The 10,000-nt window shown below is 36.0% G+C and overlaps 4 non-coding genes across 4 annotated transcripts; all 4 read left to right on the top strand.

The window, feature by feature from the left end:
- The first annotated feature begins 2,456 nt into the window (after positions 1-2,456).
- On the top strand, positions 2,457-2,575 carry LOC132150290 (5S ribosomal RNA). Its single transcript, XR_009435527.1, has one exon. It is a non-coding gene; the product is annotated as a 5S ribosomal RNA (ribosomal RNA).
- A 2,586-nt stretch (positions 2,576-5,161) lies between these two features.
- On the top strand, positions 5,162-5,280 carry LOC132150685 (5S ribosomal RNA). Its single transcript, XR_009435910.1, has one exon. It is a non-coding gene; the product is annotated as a 5S ribosomal RNA (ribosomal RNA).
- Positions 5,281-7,556: 2,276 nt separating this feature from the next.
- LOC132150209 (5S ribosomal RNA) lies at positions 7,557-7,675 on the top strand. The gene has a single exon (XR_009435449.1). It is a non-coding gene; the product is annotated as a 5S ribosomal RNA (ribosomal RNA).
- A 1,007-nt stretch (positions 7,676-8,682) lies between these two features.
- Positions 8,683-8,801, top strand: LOC132150601 (5S ribosomal RNA). The gene has a single exon (XR_009435829.1). It is a non-coding gene; the product is annotated as a 5S ribosomal RNA (ribosomal RNA).
- Positions 8,802-10,000: the final 1,199 nt, after the last annotated feature.

The raw sequence follows: 10,000 nt of genomic DNA, 5'->3' as shown, positions 1-10,000 counted from the left end.
AAAAATTCACTAATTGTCTAATTATCTTGTAAAAAAAAAAAAAAAAAAGAGTCAATGCCCGATCTCAGAATGTAAGCAGGTTTGGGCCAGGTTAGTACTTTTGGATTTTTTCAGTAATTATCTAATAGGCCTGGTTAGTACTTTAGGAAATTTTCACTAATTGTCCAATAATCTTGCAAAAAAAAAAAAAAAAGTCAATGCCCGATCTCAGAATGTAAGCAGGTTCTGGCCAGGTAAGTACTTTTGGATTTTTTCAGTAATTATCTAATAGGCCTGGTTAGTACTTTAGGAAATTTTCACTAATTGTCCAATAATCTTGCAAAAAAAAAAAAAAAAAAGTCAATGCCCGATCTCAGAATGTAAGCGGGTTTGGGCTAGGTTAGTACTTTTGGATTTTTTCAGTAATTATCTAATAGGCCTGGTTAGTACTTTTGGAAATTTTCACTAATTGTCCAATAATCTTGCAAAAAAAAAAAAGAGTCAATGCCCGATCTCAGAATGTAAGCAGGTTTGGGCCAGGTAAGTACTTTTGGATTTTTTCAGTAATTATCTAATAGGCCTGGTTAGTACTTTTGGAAATTTTCACTAATTGTCCAATAATCTTGCAAAAAAAAAAAAAGAGTCAATGCCCGATCTCAGAATGTAAGCAGGTTTGGGCCAGGTTAGTACTTTTGGATTTTTTCAGTAATTATCTAATAGGCCTGGTTAGTACTTTAGGAAATTTTCACTAATTGTCCAATAATCTTGCAAAAAAAAAAAAAAAAAGAGTCAATGCCCGATCTCAGAATGTAAGCAGGTTTGGGCCAGGTTAGTACTTTTGGATTTTTTCAGTAATTATCTAATAGGCCTGGTTAGTACTTTTGGAAATGTTCACTAATTGTCCAATAATCTTGCAAAAAAAAAAAAAAAAAGAGTCAATGCCCGATCTCAGAATGTAAGCAGGTTTGGGCCAGGTTAGTACTTTTGGAAATGTTCACTAATTGTCCAATAATCTTGCAAAAAAAAAAAAAAAAAGAGTCAATGCCCGATCTCAGAATGTAAGCAGTTTTGGGCCAGGTTAGTACTTTTGGATTTTTCAGTAATTATCTAATAGGCCTGGTTAGTACTTTTGGAAAAATTCACTAATTGTCTAATTATCTTGTAAAAAAAAAAAAAAAAAAAAGAGTCAATGCCCGATCTCAGAATGTAAGCAGGTTTGGGCCAGGTTAGTACTTTTGGATTTTTTCAGTAATTATCTAATAGGCCTGGTTAGTACTTTAGGAAATTTTCACTAATTGTCCAATAATCTTGCAAAAAAAAAAAAAAAAAAAGTCAATGCCCGATCTCAGAATGTAAGCAGGTTTGGGCCAGGTTAGTACTTTTGGATTTTTTCAGTAATTATCTAATAGGCCTGGTTAGTACTTTTGGGAATACCAGGTGCTGTAAGCTTTTGGGTTTCCTTCCCTACTTATATAAAGCACTGGCGAATATAGTGGCTGATCTTTAAATAGCCCTCTCTTTGCAGCCTCCTTAGCTTATGGCCATACCATCCTGGCTATTCCCGATCTCAAGTGATCTCCAAATCTAAGCAGGTTTGGGCCAGGTTAGTACTTTTAGATTTTTCAGTAATTATCTAATAGGCCTAGTTAGTAATTTTGGAAACATTCACTAATTGTCTAATAATCTTGTAAAAAAAAAAAAAAAGAGTCAATGCCCGATCTCAGAATGTAAGCAGTTTTGGGCCAGGTTAGTACTTTTGGATTTTTCAGTAATTATCTAATAGGCCTGGTTAGTACTTTTGGAAAAATTCACTAATTGTCTAATTATCTTGTAAAAAAAAAAAAAAAAAGAGTCAATGCCCGATCTCAGAATGTAAGCAGGTTCTGGCCAGGTAAGTACTTTTGGATTTTTTCAGTAATTATCTAATAGGCCTGGTTAGTACTTTAGGAAATTTTCACTAATTGTCCAATAATCTTGCAAAAAAAAAAGTCAATGCCCGATCTCAGAATGTAAGCGGGTTTGGGCCAGGTTAGTACTTTTGGATTTTTTCAGTAATTATCTAATAGGCCTGGTTAGCACTTTTGGAAATGTTCACTAATTGTCCAATAATCTTGCAAAAAAAAAAAAAAAGAGTCAATGCCCGATCTCAGAATGTAAGCAGGTTTGGGCCAGGTTAGTACTTTTGGATTTTTTCAGTAATTATCTAATAGTCCTGGTTAGTACTTTAGGAAATTTTCACTAATTGTCCAATAATCTTGCAAAAAAAAAAAAAAAAGTCAATGCCCGATCTCAGAATGTAAGCAGGTTTGGGCCAGGTTAGTACTTTTGGATTTTTTCAGTAATTATCTAATAGGCCTGGTTAGTACTTTTGGGAATACCAGGTGCTGTAAGCTTTTGGGTTTCCTTCCCTACTTATATAATGCACTGGCGATTATAGTGGCCGATCTTTAAATAGCCCTCTCTTTGCAGCCTCCTTCGCTTACAGCCATACCAACCTGGCTATGCCCGATCTCGTCTGATCTCGGAAGCTAAGCAGGTTTGGGCCTGGTTAGTACTTGGATGGGAGACCGCCTGGGAATACCAGGTGCTGTCAGATTTTGGGTTTCCTTCCCTACCTATATAAAGCACTGGCGATTATAGTGGCTGATCTTTAAATAGCCCTCTTTTTGCAGCCTTCTTCGCTTATGGCCATAACATCCTGGCTATGCCCGATCTCAACTGATCTCCAAATCTAAGCAGGTTTGGGCCAGGTTAGTACTTTTGGATTTTTTCAGTAATTATCTAATAGGCCTGGTTAGTACTTTTGGGAATACCAGGTGCTGTAAGCTTTTGGGTTTCCTTCCCTACTTATATAAAGCACTGGCGATTATAGTGGCTGATCTTTAAATAGCCCTCTCTTTGCAGCCTTCTTCGCTTATGGCCATACCATCCTGGCTATGCCCGATCTCAACTGATCTCCAAATCTAAGCAGGTTTGGGCCAGGTTAGTACTTTTGGATTTTTCAGTAATTATCTAATAGGCCTGGTTAGTACTTCTGGAATTTTTCACTAATTGTCCAATAATCTTGCAAAAAAAAAAGAGTCAATGCCCGATCTTAGAATGTAAGCAGGTTTGGGCCAGGTAAGTACTTTTGGATTTTTTCAGTAATTATCTAATAGGCCTGATTAGTACTTTTGGAAAAATTCACTAATTGTCTAATAATCTTGTAAAAAAAAAAAAAAAAAAAAAAAGAGTCAATGCCCGATCTCAGAATGTTAGCAGGTTTGGGCCAGGTTAGTACTTTTGGATTTTTTTCAGTAATTATCTAATAGGCCTGGTTAGTACTTTTGGAAAAATTCACTAATTGTCTAATAATCTTGTAAAAAAAAAAAAAAAGAGTCAATGCCCGATCTCAGAATGTTAGCAGGTTTGGGCCAGGTTAGTACTTTTGGAAAAATTCACTAATTGTCTAATAATCTTGTAAAAAAAAAAAAAAGAGTCAATGCCCGATCCCAGAATGTAAGCAGTTTTGGGCCAGGTTAGTACTTTTGGATTTTTTCAGTAACTATCTAATAGGCCTGGTTAGTACTTTAGGAAATTTTCACTAATTGTCCAATAATCTTGCAAAAAAAAAAGAAAAAAAAAAGTCAATGCCCGATCTCAGAATGTAAGCAGGTTTGGGCCAGGTTAGTACTTTTGGATTTTTTCAGTAATTATCTAATAGGCCTGGTTAGTACTTTAGGAAATTTTCACTAATTGTCCAATAATCTTGCAAAAAAAAAAGAGTCAATGCCCGATCTTAGAATGTAAGCAGGTTTGGGCCAGGTAAGTACTTTTGGATTTTTTCAGTAATTATCTAATAGGCCTGATTAGTACTTTTGGAAAAATTCACTAATTGTCTAATAATCTTGTAAAAAAAAAAAAAAAAAAAAAAAAAAAAGAGTCAATGCCCGATCTCAGAATGTTAGCAGGTTTGGGCCAGGTTAGTACTTTTGGATTTTTTTCAGTAATTATCTAATAGGCCTGGTTAGTACTTTTGGAAAAATTCACTAATTGTCTAATAATCTTGTAAAAAAAAAAACAAAAGAGTCAATGCCCGATCTCAGAATGTTAGCAGGTTTGGGCCAGGTTAGTACTTTTGGAAAAATTCACTAATTGTCTAATAATCTTGTAAAAAAAAAAAAAAGAGTCAATGCCCGATCCCAGAATGTAAGCAGTTTTGGGCCAGGTTAGTACTTTTGGATTTTTTCAGTAACTATCTAATAGGCCTGGTTAGTACTTTAGGAAATTTTCACTAATTGTCCAATAATCTTGCAAAAAAAAAAGAAAAAAAAAAAGTCAATGCCCGATCTCAGAATGTAAGCAGGTTTGGGCCAGGTTAGTACTTTTGGATTTTTTCAGTAATTATCTAATAGGCCTGGTTAGTACTTTTGGGAATACCAGGTGCTGTAAGCTTTTGGGTTTCCTTCCCTACTTATATAAAGCACTGGCGAATATAGTGGCTGATCTTTAAATAGCCCTCTCTTTGCAGCCTCCTTAGCTTATGGCCATACCATCCTGGCTATGCCCGATCTCAAGTGATCTCCAAATCTAAGCAGGTTTGGGCCAGGTTAGTACTTTTGGATTTTTCAGTAATTATCTAATAGGCCTGGTTAGTAATTTTGGAAACATTCACTAATTGTCTAATAATCTTGTAAAAAAAAAAAAAAAGAGTCAATGCCCGATCTCAGAATGTAAGCAGTTTTGGGCCAGGTTAGTACTTTTGGATTTTTCAGTAATTATCTAATAGGCCTGTTTAGTACTTTTGGAAATTTTCACTAATTGTCCAATAATCTTGCAAAAAAAAAAAAAAAAGAGTCAATGCCCGATCTCAGAATGTAAGCCGGTTTGGGCCAGGTTAGTACTTTTGGATTTTTTCAGTAATTATCTAATAGGCCTGTTTAGTACTTTTGGAAATTTTCACTAATTGTCCAATAATCTTGCAAAAAAAAAAAAAAAAGAGTCAATGCCCGATCTCAGAATGTAAGCAGGTTTGGGCCAGGTTAGTACTTTTGGATTTTTTCAGTAATTATCTAATAGGCCTGGTTAGTACTTTTGGGAATACCAGGTGCTGTAAGCTTTTGGGTTTCCTTCCCTACTTATATAATGCACTGGCGATTATAGTGGCTGATCTTTAAATAGCCCTCTCTTTGCAGCCTCGTTCGCTTACGGCCATACCAACCTGGCTATGCCCGATCTCGTCTGATCTCGGAAGCTAAGCAGGTTTGGGCCTGGTTAGTACTTGGATGGGAGACCGCCTGGGAATACCAGGTGCTGTAAGCTTTTGGGTTTCCTTCCCTACTTATATAATGCACTGGCGATTATAGTGGCTGATCTTTAAATAGCCCTCTCTTTGCAGCCTCCTTCGCTTATGGCCATACCATCCTGGCTATGCCCGATCTCAACTGATCTCCAAATCTAAGCAGGTTTGGGCCAGGTTAGTACTTTTGGATTTTTTCAGTAATTATCTAATAGGCCTGGTTAGTACTTTAGGAAATTTTCACTAATTGTCCAATAATCTTGCAAAAAAAAAAAAAAAGTCAATGCCCGATCTCAGAATGTAAGCAGGTTTGGGCCAGGTTAGTACTTTTGGATTTTTTAAGTAATTATCTAATAGACCTGGTTAGTATTTTTGGGAATACCAGGTGCTGTAAGCTTTTGGGTTTCCTTCCCTACTTATATAAAGCACTGGTGATTATAGTGGCTGATCTTTAAATAGCCCTCTCTTTGCAGCCTCCTTCGCTTATGGCCATACCATCCTGGCTATGCCCGATCTCAACTGATCTCCAAATCTAAGCAGGTTTGGGCCAGGTTAGTACTTTTGGATTTTTCAGTAATTATCTAATAGGCCTGGTTAGTACTTTTGGAAATTTTCACTAATTGTCCAATAATCTTGCAAAAAAAAAAAAAAAAAAAGAGTCCATGCCCGATTTCAGAATGTAAGCAGGTTTGGGCCAGGTTAGTACTTTTGGATTTTTTCAGTAATTATCTAATAGGCCTGGTTAGTACTTTTGGAAATGTTCACTAATTGTCCAATAATCTTGCAACAAAAAAAAAAAAAGAGTCAATGCTCGATCTCAGAATGTAAGCAGGTTTGGGCCAGGTTAGTACTTTTGGATTTTTTCAGTAATTATCTAATAGGGCTGGTTAGTACTTTTGGAAATTGTCACTAATTGTCCAATAATCTTGCAAAAAAAAAAAAAAGAGTCAATGCCCGATCTCAGAATGTAAGCAGGTTTGGGCCAGGTTAGTACTTTTGGATTTTTTCAGTAAATATCTAATAGGCATGGTTAGTACTTTTGGAAAAATTCACTTATTGTCTAATAATCTTGTAAAAAAACAAAAAAGAGTCAATGCCCGATCTCAGAATGTAAGCAGGTTTGGGCCAGGTTAGTACTTTTGGATTTTTTCAGTAAATATCTAATAGGCATGGTTAGTACTTTTGGAAAAATTCACTTATTGTCTAATAATCTTGTAAAAAAACAAAAAAGAGTCAATGCCCGATCTCAGAATGTAAGCAGGTTTGGGCCAGGTTAGTACTTTTGGATTTTTTCAGTAATTATCTAATAGGCCTGGTTAGAACTTTTGGAAATGTTCACTAATTGTCCAATAATATTGCAAAAAAAAAAAAAAAAAAAAGAGTCAATGCCCGATCTCAGAATGTAAGCAGGTTTGGGCCAGGTTAGTACTTTTGGATTTTTTCAGTAATTATCTAATAGGCCTGGTTAGTACTTTTGGAAATTTTCACTAATTGTCCAATAATCTTGCAAAAAAAAAAAAAAGTCAATGCCCGATCTCAGAATGTAAGCAGGTTTGGGCCAGGTAAGTACTTTTGGATTTTTTCAGTAATTATCTAATAGGCATGGTTAGTACTTTTGGAAAAATTCACTTATTGTCTAATAATCTTGTAAAAAAACAAAAAAGAGTCAATGCCGATCTCAGAATGTAAGCAGGTTTGGGCCAGGTAAGTACTTTTGGATTTTTTCAGTAATTATCTAATAGGCCTGGTTAGTACTTTTGGAAATGTTCACTAATTGTCCAATAATCTTGCAAAAAAAAAAAAAAAAGAGTCAATGCTCGATCTCAGAATGTAAGCAGGTTTGGGCCAGGTTAGTACTTTTGGATTTTTTCAGTAATTATCTAATAGGGCTGGTTAGTACTTTTGGAAATTGTCACTAATTGTCCAATCATCTTGCAAAAAAAAAAAAAAAAGAGTCAATGCCCGATCTCAGAATGTAAGCAGGTTTGGGCCAGGTTAGTACTTTTGGATTTTTTCAGTAATTATCTAATAGGCCTGGTTAGTACTTTTGGAAAAATTCACTAATTGTCTAATAATCTTGTAAAAAAACAAAAAAGAGTCAATGCCCGACCTCAGAATGTAAGCAGGTTTGGGCCAGGTTAGTACTTTTGGATTTTTTCAGTAATTATCTAATAGGCCTGGTTAGTACTTTTGGGAATACCAGGTGCTGTAAGCTTTTGGGTTTCCTTCCCTACTTATATAATGCACTGGCGATTATAGTGGCTGATCTTTAAATAGCCCTCTCTTTGCAGCCTCCTTCGCTTACGGCCATACCAACCTGGCTGTGCCCGATCTCGTCTGATCTCGGAAGCTAAGCAGGTTTGGGCCTGGTTAGTACTTGGATGGGAGACCGCCTGGGAATACCAGGTGCTGTAAGCTTTTGGGTTTCCTTCCCTTCTTATATAAAGCACTGGCGATTATAGTGGCTGATCTTTAAATAGCCCTCTCTTTGCAGCTTCCTTCGCTTATGGCCATACCATCCTGGCTATGCCCGATCTCAACTGATCTCCAAATCTAAGCAGGTTTGGGCCAGGTTAGTAATTTTGGATTTTTTCAGTAATTATCTAATAGGCCTGGTTAGTACTTTTGGAAATGTTCACTAATTGTCCAATAATCTTGCAAAAAAAAAAAAAAAAAAAAAGAGTCAATGCCGGATCTCAGAATGTAAGCAGTTTTGGGCCAGGTTAGTACTTTTGGATTTTTTCAGTAATTATCTAATAGGCCTGGTTAGTACTTTTGGAAATTTTCACTAATTGTCCAATAATCTTGCAAAAAAAAAAATAAATAAATAAAAAAGACTCAATGCCCGATCTCAGAATGTAAGCAGGTTTGGGCCAGGTTAGTACTTTTGGATTTTTTCAGTAATTATCTAATAGGCCTGGTTAGTACTTTTGGAAATTTTCACTAATTGTCCAATAATCTTGCAAAAAAAAAAAAAGAGTCAATGCCCGATCTCAGAATGTAAGCAGGTTTGGGCCAGGTAAGTACTTTTGGATTTTTTCAGTAATTATCTAATAGGCCTGGTTAGTACTTTTGGAAATGTTCACTAATTGTCCAATAATCTTGCAAAAAAAAGATTTTCTTACTGAAAGATTGATCTTTCAGTAATTATCTAATAGGCCTGGTTAGTACTTTTGGAAATGTTCACTAATTGTCCAATAATCTTGCAAAAAAAAAAAAAAAAGTCAATGCCCGATCTCAGAATGTAAGCAGCTTTGGGCCAGGTTAGTACTTTTGGATTTTTTCAGTAATTATCTAATAGGCCTGGTTAGTATTTTTGGGAATACCAGGTGCTGTAAGCTTTTGGGTTTCCTTCCCTACTTATATAAAGCACTGGAGATTATAGTGGCTGATCTTTAAATAGCCCTCTCTTTGCAGCCTCCTTCGCTTATGGCCATACCAACCTGGATATGCCTGATCTTGTCTGATCTCGGAAGCTAAGCAGGTTTGGGCCTGGTTAGTACTTGGATGGTAGACCGCAAGGGAATACCAGGTGCTATAAGCTTTTGGGTTTCCTTCCCTACTTATATAAAGCACTGGTGATTATATTGGCTGATCTTTAAATAGCCCTCTCTTTGCAGCCTCCTTCGCGTATGGCCATACCATCCTGGCTATGCCCGATCTCAACTGATCTCCAAATCTAAGCAGGTTTTGGCCAGGTTAGTACTTTTGGATTTTTTCAGTAATTATCTAATAGGCCTGGTTAGTACTTTAGGAAATTTTCACTAATTGTCCAATAATCTTGCAAAAAAAAAGAAAAAAAAAAAAGAAAAGACTCAATGCCCGATCTCAGAATGTAAGCAGGTTTGGGCCAGGTAAGTACTTTTGGATTTTTTCAGTAATTATCTAATAGGCCTGGTTAGTACTTTTGGAAATGTTCACTAATTGTCCAATAATCTTGCAAAAAAAAAACAAAAAAGAGTCAATGCCCGATCTCAGAATGTAAGCAGGTTTGGGCCAGGTTAGTACTTTTGGATTTTTTCAGTAATTATCTAATAGGCATGGTTAGTACTTTTGGAAATGTTCACTAATTGTCCAATAATCTTGCAAAAAAAAAAAAAAGAGTCAATGCCCGATCTCAGAATGTAAGCAGGTTTGGGCCAGGTAAGTACTTTTGGATTTTTTCAGTAATTATCTAATAGGCCTGGTTAGTACTTTTGGAAATGTTCACTAATTGTCCAATGATCTTGCAAAAAAAAAAAAAAAAAGAGTCAATGCCCGATCTCAGAATGTAAGCAGGTTTGGGCCAGGTTAGTACTTTTGGATTTTTTCAATAATTATCTAATAGGCCTTGGAAGTACTTTAGGAAATTTTCACTAATTGTCAAATAATCTTGCAAAAAAAAAAAATAGAGTCAATGCCCGATCTCAGAATGTAAGCAGGTTTGGGCCAGGGTAGTACTTTTGGATTTTTTCAGTAATTATCTAATAGGCCTGGTTAGTACTTTTGGGAATACCAGGTGCTGTAAGCTTTTGGGTTTCCTTCCCTACTTATATAAAGCACTGGCGATTATAGTGGCTGATCTTTAAATAGCCCTCTCTTTGCAGCCTCCTTCGCTTATGGCCATACCATCCTGGCTATGCCCGATCTCAACTGATCTCCAAATCTAAGCAGGTTTGGGCCAGGTTAGTACTTTTGGATTTTTTCAGTAATTATCTAATAGGCCTGGTTAGTACTTTAGGAAATTTTCACTAATTGTCCAAT

This window comes from Carassius carassius, chromosome 9, assembly GCF_963082965.1.
Source record: "Carassius carassius chromosome 9, fCarCar2.1, whole genome shotgun sequence".
NCBI classification, from domain to species: domain Eukaryota; kingdom Metazoa; phylum Chordata; class Actinopteri; order Cypriniformes; family Cyprinidae; genus Carassius; species Carassius carassius.
The sequence above is the reverse complement of the archived record's forward strand: the minus strand, read 5'-3'. Positions and strand labels throughout refer to the sequence as shown.